This window comes from Falco rusticolus, chromosome 8 (assembly GCF_015220075.1).
Source record: "Falco rusticolus isolate bFalRus1 chromosome 8, bFalRus1.pri, whole genome shotgun sequence".
In the NCBI taxonomy this organism is placed as follows: domain Eukaryota; kingdom Metazoa; phylum Chordata; class Aves; order Falconiformes; family Falconidae; genus Falco; species Falco rusticolus.
The window spans coordinates 44,792,870-44,802,578 of NC_051194.1; positions in this window are offsets into that span (position 1 = coordinate 44,792,870).

Here is a 9,709-nt window from a genome sequence, read left to right on the forward strand (position 1 = left end):
GAGAGAAAAACAAGAGCACTTGTTTTACATGACATTAGTGCTCACCTGACACGTGATTATGTTATGCATCCTATTACAAATTTATATATTGAACATTAAGTAGGAGGAGGGATTAGCAGCAGCTTCTGGAGAACACTGAACTGTGCTGTCTTCTTCTGATCTTGTTCTGTTCAACAAGTCTGCTTTTATTGGTGAGATCAGTAAGCATCTTACAGCTGGTGGAGGCACATTTAGTCTTTGTGAGAGGTGCTGTATTAATGCTTTTGAAGTGTAACAGGTGAAGTGAATAAAGGAACTCAACTGTTCTAGTAATTTACTGTGCTAGCTTTTTATACTGCACTCACACAGGCGACAGCCTTTGAAGTTAGTATGTATTGGCCTGTTACTGTGTTTCATCCACCTGTGAAAATGAGCTCATTCAACACTTGCATAGTACTAAGTCATCTGTTTATGCAGAAGGTAGACAATTGTCTAAGGATGGTTCTGGAAAAAACTTTAACTGTACAGTATATTGGGGAAAAAACCACAAAATCTGTTACTGATTTTGTTACAACACTGACTTGGATGTATTGAAATCAACTGCTTTTAGGTGAATGGTTCTATATGCTATTGAAGTTAAGCTATAGTAACCAGTGTGCCTTCTGTTTTCCATTTTATTCCATGTACTGTACTATTCAAGTGTAATGATACTTGAAAAAGAATGGTGGCATTTCTTTACTTCTCTATTCTGATGATACAAAACTAATCAAAAATCAAGGATTAGCGACCTTTTGAGGGTAGTCTGCCAGACTATATCTTTGTTTTTCAACTTTGAGGTTAAACACCATAGTGGAAACTCAGTGGGAGCTGGAAGATTCCATGCTGGGAAATTATCATGATCAGTGTTATCTCATGTGTACGAACTGTGGGCTTCTGGCTGCTTTGGTCTTTGGAAGATCCCAGTGAGATGCAGTAGCTATGAGCTCCTAAACCTTGCTCAACCTTGGTGCATGCAATTTAAAACAGATTCAACATGCTATAGGCTTTTAGCTTCTGTTCTAAACTGTTTTAAAAGGTCTTTAAGAATCCTTGCAACATATAAGGTTAGTTCAAGTGCTAAATAAAAATACATTGGACTTTGGAGAGTAATTTTCTCGGAAAAAAACCCAACCCATAGTCCTAAAGCTGCTTCTCAAAGTGGCCTTCCATTAACTTCCCTTTCATGTAACTTTTCTTACCTGTACTTACAGGTAATAGTAGCGACACAGGAAATAAAAAGGTGTATTTTCAAAGATGTAAGTGGGAGGTAGAACTTCAGGGGTTTTACCGGGATTTCTGTGCACGTTTGAAAATCTTCTACATTGTTGTTTTTAGAGGGACATGACTGTAGAACTTACATTCCAAGTCTGGATTCCTGTAAAAACATAGGGAGTTACAAAAGCTAACATTAAAAGTGCTACCTTTTTAAGATGCCTGAAAAAAAATACTTTTAAATGTATTTACATGCTGTCATGCAGTAACAGAAGCAGAACAGTGTTTCCAACATGAATAAAAGTGAGAAATGATGGTGCAAATTAGATTTTAAAATTGAATGTACAGTAATTACACATACACTTCTTACTACATGTAACCAAAAAGATCGCTTATGATATTGTAAATATGGATTACTTGTTTATGTGGATATTTTATTGAGAGACTAAAAAGATATTGCCAAATATTTTCTATTTCAGAAGACTTTCTTTTGCATCTATTTCAGAAAATTCCTTCCTCTGATTCTAACTGTTCACGAGACCATAAAGAATTATTTTGTTACTCGCAGTACTTATTTGTAGATGAAAGCAAATGTTTAATTACAATGTCTATTTTCCTTATTCTTTTTTGTATGTCAATAAAAATTATTTTTCAAGCTTATGATACCACTGAGTACAGTTTTATATTATTATACTAAAATACAACTTTCTAAATTTGGCAACAGATCAAATTATGATTACTTTTTTGAATACAGGAGGATAGTTGTACAAAATTTCTTAAATATTTCTTAATTCCAAGTATTCCTGATGATCTTCCTGATGGAATTTATGTACTCTGTAATGTTAGAAGGATAATAAGTATATAACAGAAAGTAAAGGAATTTGTTGTATAAAGAAAGAATGTGTATTTCACCTTCTGATCACAATAGAAATTCCTCATAGCAGTTGTTAGAAGGGGAAAAAACCCCAAAACTATCCTCAGTCATAAGATTGCCACAGCAAACAAGGAAAGATCATAAATTCTGATGTATAATGGTCACATAATGCACTGTAAGATCCAAATACCCTCAGACAAAAATGAGCATAGAGCAAAAGTTTTGACCCCATGGAATCCTCTGGCCCGGATTTAACACCTGCACAATTATTAAGTTATTGATCATAAAATGCTATAAATGGCAAAACCATCTATATGAATATATCTGTAACAAGTAAGAATTAAGGTATGTTCTCGATCTTAGTAAGATTAATTGGAAACTCTTCTAAAAGTATAAAGCATAAACTGATTATTCCTGAATATCATACAACTGTTGGTTAAAACTTCCCGAAATCATCATCATCATGGAAGAGTAAAACATACTGTTAGAATCATCAGTATAGCAGAAAAATTGCTGTATTCAAACCTGACAATTCCCTGTTGCTGATAACTTCTCTTAACAGTCTCCTGTAGGCTGGATTTTGGGGGGAAAATTATGATAAAATGGTCTCTATTTTTTCAATATGTTGATTATTACAAAATTCAGTAAAAGCTCAATTGTATTCACACTTGAAAGAGGGAACTCAAAATTTTGGCAGGAGGACTGTGTTTGTGTGGAGAAGTGTTTTTTGTAAGTAGTTGATGGAACCCTTGTAACCTATGTACAGATTTTTGTGTTAAGGTATGTGCAACACTTTTGATCTCTGTAAGGCTAGTGGGCAGTAATGAAGGGTAAATTACTCTACAGGAAGAGACTAAAGTCCAGGTCAACAAAATGCATGACAACCATTCCAAGTGATGTGGCTAATAGAAGAGAGGATGTAACATTGAGAAAATCCAGTTACTACTGTATGCATATCAGAACTCTAAAAAAATGACAAGGCCACAGCTAACTCTAATAAAGGAAGTAGAAACAACTGGTATAATAAGCTCACTTATGTCTGGCAATTACGGTCACCAGAGACTAGCAACAAACATATGTTAGCTTGGGGCTTAAATTTACAGTTGACTCCATGGCCATGTATACTGACTACTTGTTGGCTCTCAAATTCCATCTTTTGCCTATCACCAAGTCAAGCAATAGCTATAAACAGAGCTATCGGAAAATGGGTAAAAGTTGTGAAAATGTTTGCAATTTTTATTTGTTTTCACTAGCATTTCATTTCAATATAAAAAAATTCCATCTAGTGGTACTCAAACCTGTAGGATATTATTAAATAGTGTGATTAATAAGCAGATTTTCAAGTATTTTTGTAGCAGATGATCCTTCATATATGTGTATACAAGCAGTAATCCACTAGGTGGCAAGCAGTACCAAGACGGCCTTTGGCAGATGCTAGTTTATCATTGGTTTAGATTATTCAGTATGATGAGTCATCTGCTTTAAAATAAAATTACAAGGTCTGTAGACATAAAACACACAGTCATGTCAGAATTTATATATTTAGTTTTATATTCTTTTAAAGGGATCACTTAAAATACAGTATTTCTTCATCTCAGGTGTTGGGCAACTGTTCTACATTATGCTGTACCTCAGACTTCTGTGTGAGTGCAAGCTCGGTTAAAAGGCACAACAAAGAGAACATAAGAGCATGAAAGTTTAAGGATAAGCTCATATGTGAGATAGGAAAGTAGCAAGAATCAGAAAAAAACAGGAACTTGTAGTATTTTTGCCATTTGATGTTGCAGTCTCACATAAAATTTGAGCCTCAAAAAGTGAACATTACGGCCATTTTCAAATAACCAAAAAGTAAAGTTCTTACCTCTGATACATGCAAACTGTTTTTAATTTACTTTACTTGTGGATACTGACTTTGTAAGCATGTTTTCTGATATATTCCACTGAATATACTGGTTTCAGTACTACTGACAGCTATTTAACTGACTTGCTTACCTGTCCTCTCAGGCTATACTGGAAGCTATTTTGTCTCCTATAGCTAACTGTGGCAATGAGTTTATGGTGCTAGTAATAGTGGGAGTAGGGATGTAGACAGGGCACCATAGTTTTTCAGAAAGCTTAGTATTTGTATTTAGGTGAACAAAGTGGCAAAACTCAGTGTAATTATGGTCCTCCAGGACATTACTCTCATTGCTGCTGTGATTATTGGATCTGGTAGCATGTTAAAAGACCTCCCCCGTACAGGCAGTACCCTAGCAATTCAGCTTGAACTTTTTGTTAGAAACACCAGTTGCCATTACAGTTAAGAGGCAGCCCATTAGATTGCTGTGGCAATGGGACGACTAATACTGTCTGGCTACTGTTTCTGAGCAGATACAGAGAACAGGATTAAAAACGTAAGAAAATTTACACCAGTGTTTGTTGCTGTTATTACTGCATCTGTAATAAGGAATTCAAACCAAAGTTAAACAAGACACAGCCCCTGAAATCACTTTAGTCTGTCCCAAATGCAAGCCTCCCATGGATAATTTATTGTTACAATTGTCAGGGCCCCAGATGCACTAATAGGCCTCAATGGCCCTGACCAGCCTCACCTGGGACCCTCGCCCACACACCCCTGCTCACGAGCCCCAGGGCTCTCATTAAGCCCACCCTGGGTGCTTTGGGCCTTGCCTGTGCCCTGTTCCTGGCCTGGTTTCTGCCTGGCCCCACCACTGCGGACTTGCTTGGTGGTCACAGGGCCCCATACCTCAGCGGGCCTGGCTATGGCGGGTGGGTTGGCTTCCTAGCACCACTGCCGGCCTGCCTCAGCACCATGGACTGGCCTGGTGGTGCTGAGCCTGGCGGCCACTTCCCCACCTGCCCTGCTCCCGGCCAGCTCCTGACAGCAACCTTCCTGCACACCCAGCCTGTGTTCTGAGCTGAATGGATCAGTCTTCGTGGACTGTTTGCTGTAGACAGGCTGCGGCTTCTCCATTTATAACTATTTCTTCTCTTCATATGCTTGAAGTACTGAGGCCTGAGCAACAGGCGCTGAGCCAAAGCTGACCTCTAGAAGAATCTGCCAACCAAACATTATATACATATATATTTAGTATCCAATCATTAGCAAAATACATGTGATCATTAGTGAAAGATGTAGCTTAGATAGAATTTAATCATTAGTGAAGATACAGGGCACCCTTCCTTGCTTAGAGGCAGGTAGTCAAGGCTATGAAACCAGGTACGTGGCCTTGTTTGCCAGCTGGTGGTTAAAATAAAGTAGATAAGGGAGACTCCCTCGGTTCCTCACGGGGCCCTGGCCAGGCTTTGGTGAGGTCTAAGACAAGAGTGAAACCAGATGTTTCCACATTTGAAACTAGGTAAGCTTGTTTATTTAACAGTATAAAAGCTGGGCCCTCTTATAGTGACTTTGGAGACCTCACCTATGAGTAGGTGCACTGTGTAGGACCTCCCTGTCGCTGGCTCTTTAAATCCTTGCTGTGACTGTGGATCTGGATGATGGTAAAAATATTAAGGCAATTGGTGATGTTTCTTTTTTAACCACTATAGTCTGTTATATGTACTAGCGAGTGGGTGCATTACCTTGTCTTGTTTTATTCTTGTTGTATTATTTCACTTACTCTTCTGTTGCTTTAAATGTAAGTATAGATAAACTCACTTCTTTAACTAGGTGTCTGTTTCCTTTGTGCTGATGCTGTCTATTGGCAAAAAATGGTTTTATGGAAATACTTTGCTTATAAAGCCTTAAAGTTACATTTTTAGTTATAATTCACAAATAATGGATGAGGCGTGTGGAGTAAACAAAGATGTTTGCTGGACAGTTACTCAATAAAAATAAAGTACCACTTTTTTCTGCTTTTACACAGCGATACTAAATGATACCATCAGTTCACAGGCCCCCATACCTAGTAAGAGCAGCAGCTGGAAATGTGTGAGCATGCTTCTCAAAGTTGTAGCAATGTAAAATCAGAGGCAAAACTGGTCTTCACTTCATTGCATACTGTAAGCACAAGTTGGAAGGGCCTTGCAAAACAAGCAGCAGCTTTCAAAATGCTGCAGTAGAAGGCTTCCTAGTTCTTTTGTCTGTCTTGACAGTTATACAGCTGGTGACTTAAAATTAACGACCATAGCCCAGGAAACAAAGCACTGTTATATGTGGATTTGTATGAACTGTTCTGTGCTACCAAGCAGCGGGCCCCTGACAATGGTACTGCAAAATAAAAATAAATGAAAGTTCAGTTGTTCCCACAGCAGCTGGGGTTCAAATCCCCCACAGCAGTGTTACTCCACTTTGGAAAAAAGGTATCTTAAGACTTGCTTCCAGAGTTTTTAGTGGACTTCAGAGAGAGTATAGTTCAATGCTATTGCAATCTCTGACTGTACCTCTACTCTGTACCTGCTTTTTCTACAAAGTCAAATATTCTGGCACAGAATTACACATAGTGCTTATATTCGCTTCTTCCTTCATAAGCCTATGCCAGTCATCATGGAGTCTTATGTACTCTGAGCCTCTTTGTAATTTTCAATTGTTACTCAAGTACTAACACAGAAATAAACATGGGAACCTCTATCGGAATCTACACACGGTTTGAGCTCTTCACAGCAATGCCCAGGTCTCCTTCCTAAGTTAAGAGGTATTTACAATCCTGTGAGAGTTCAGACATTTCTTCACATTTTCCCTACAAATTACATTATTTTGCACTTACTAATGTTAAACTTTCCAAGCCACCGAGTTACATGTGCTCTATTCACTAAATACTTCCTTATTTCAAGCTCCCTTCTCCAGTGCTTCTAAGGACATTTTATTCCTGACTGTATTCCCTGAATCTCTGCTCTAGCAAACAAAATCTTTTTATCTCCGAGTATGTTTTCTCTGTTTTATAGCACTGGTAATAATTCTGTCATTTTGGGGAAGGCAAGTCAGTTTAGTCATACTAAGACATAACAAGACAGTTCCTCCTAATGCCTTAAAGGACTAATTCACTCTGAAATAAGCTCTTGTGGAATGTAATAACTGGATACAAAGACATTTTGCACTTCAGTCCAACATGTACAAATTCAGATTATAATACAGACCACACTTTTAGTTTTATTATGTTGTCAACATGTTTATATGATAGTTATTTGTATTAGACTTAGTCTTCCTTTGTCTATCGCTAAACATTTAAAATACCCCTTATCAAATTATTATTAATATCTTTGAATACGCAAGATTGTAATAATAAAGAATACCTTGGGGTTTTGATCTAACATTGAATTTTCCATTAAAAATATTTTTGGTGGCTTTAGAGTCAGTCTATATGTAAAACGCATAAAATCCATCCCAGCGGCTACATCCAACAATTTTTGGTTACTTTAAATCTATAATTTGAGGTGTGACCCTTTTTGAGAGAAGACAGCTTGTGTAGCCTTTATGCAAAACACCAGGAAAAGCAGAAACTTCAATTTGTTCTCTTTATAGATTTGTTTATTCAGAAAGAAGCTTTGAAATAAAAGGCTTTGAAAAGCTGGCAAGCTTGCTGAACAATGAATTGTTATTCTTTGAAGGCATTTTATCTTAAAAATTACAAGAAAACCCGAGTGTGTCTAATGATTAGAACTCTTATTCCTGTGAGAAAATAAATGGAAGAGTTTGAGAAGATTTTTTTTTTGTTGGGGTTTTTTTCCTCCTGGGGCTGCCTGTTGCGTTTATGTGGAAGTTTCCTGCTGATTTGACTTTTTATTCTGCTGTGAGACTGATGCCAAGATTTACATGATTGCTGTGGATAGGAACTAGATTTAGCATAAGGAAGATAACTGCTTTTCCCCCAGGGAGAGACAGAAAAGGGAAAGACAGAGTGGGGCACATAGACAACATTATCTGAAGCTATATTCTTGGTCAATTATTTTATTCAGCCTCTATTTTAGATTATGCTGCAACTAATAAAAGGCAGGAAAGCCACTAGCCTCAAACCAAGAACACAGATAAGCAAAGAAACTATTTGTGTTTTAATGCAAATGTCCAACTACAATGGAAACAATATACCGGTTTTATATAGAGCTGACCATAGTGCATCTTGTAGCATATGTGTAATTAAGAAAAACTGTCATTACCATTTGCTAGGTGGAGATTTGCCTTATGTGCAGGGTCCTTCAGCAGAGAGAAAATGGTGATTGTAGAACTGTGCATCATTACAGTTATTTTAGCAATTCATTGTCTGTGTAGTCTTTTGTGCATTCTTTGATTTTGGATTACATGCTATGAACGTTGTAAGATTTTTTTGCTTATAAATTAGCCTTGTGCAACATGAAATCATTTACAGCCAGTTGTCAGACTGTTGTCTTTTGTTAACCTACAGTATCTATGGAAAATGCAATGTTTTGAGATGCTGACATATGTTTGTATCACAAGCAAAGCAAGACTCCACAGTAAGCAGACAATAAATACTGAGGACAGAAGGCAGTTTGAGGGAGTTTAGCACTGAGAGGATATAGGTTTTCAAATGTAATTATTAACAGATCACTTAACAAAATGTTAGTAATTTTTCTAATTAAACCATATATACTGAATAAATTAAAATAAATCCCATAATTAGTCAGTAATTAAATAAATTACAAATAAATATTATCTACTTGGTTTAAAAGTTTAAATCAAGTTTTTGGAAGACAGTATCATATTACCAAGGTAAATATTCTGGAGTTCCTAAACTAGATGTATATAATATAAAAATGGCTTAGAATTCCCATCATTCCCTTTTCCTTCAGTTAGTTGCATGGACAAGTTTATCCTGATATTAAAATCAAATCATCTAAGTAGCATGATTGAGTTTCTGTTTTCACATCTTATTGATTGCAAAGTTATGATTATCTATCCCATGAAATTTAGTTATTAAGGATAACCGATACTTTCATTAAATTGTGCCTGTTGCAGTACTGGTCTTGCTGCTAGAAAATAGCATATTTGAGACTGCAGGTGATAACTGACTACATTTTCAAAGGGTTTTTCTTGGAAAAAAGTGTCATCTTAGGGCCACTGATTGCTTGGTATTTTTGCATATACTAAAGATGACCTTTAGCATCAGTGTTTCTTGAATAAAACTTTTAGCAAAGCCTTTAATTGGGGTATATAGACAAGCTTCCTGGAGTTTAGAGCAATTGGTACTACCCAAAGCCGTAGTGAACCCTCCATTCTACTGAGATGCCCCTGAACACAGAATTATTTTGAAGAGAAACCTAATAACCCGATACGTAGCTACAAAATTACCATGAAGGTTATGGCAGACTCATTAGCGTTAATCTACCTTCCAGAACAATTTATTTTCTTTTCAAAACATGGTATAATGAGACTTGGGTTTACATTTTTTCCCCCTCTTTTAAAATGGAGTGATGACATGGTGCTTCTCTGTTTCAAAACCTCTTATTTATTTTTTACTACTTCCTGCTATGTCGCATCACACTTTTATTTCTCTTTCATGGGGAGGGGAGAGCACTACGGGAAACAACAGGTGCCTTATTTCTCCCCTGTCTTCCATGGTTGCCTAATGAGATTTCTAATAATGAAATTCAGGGCAAAAGGTCTTACCAGGAAATTCAGAGAGTGTGAGTCCAGCTCATGTGAACTATTCT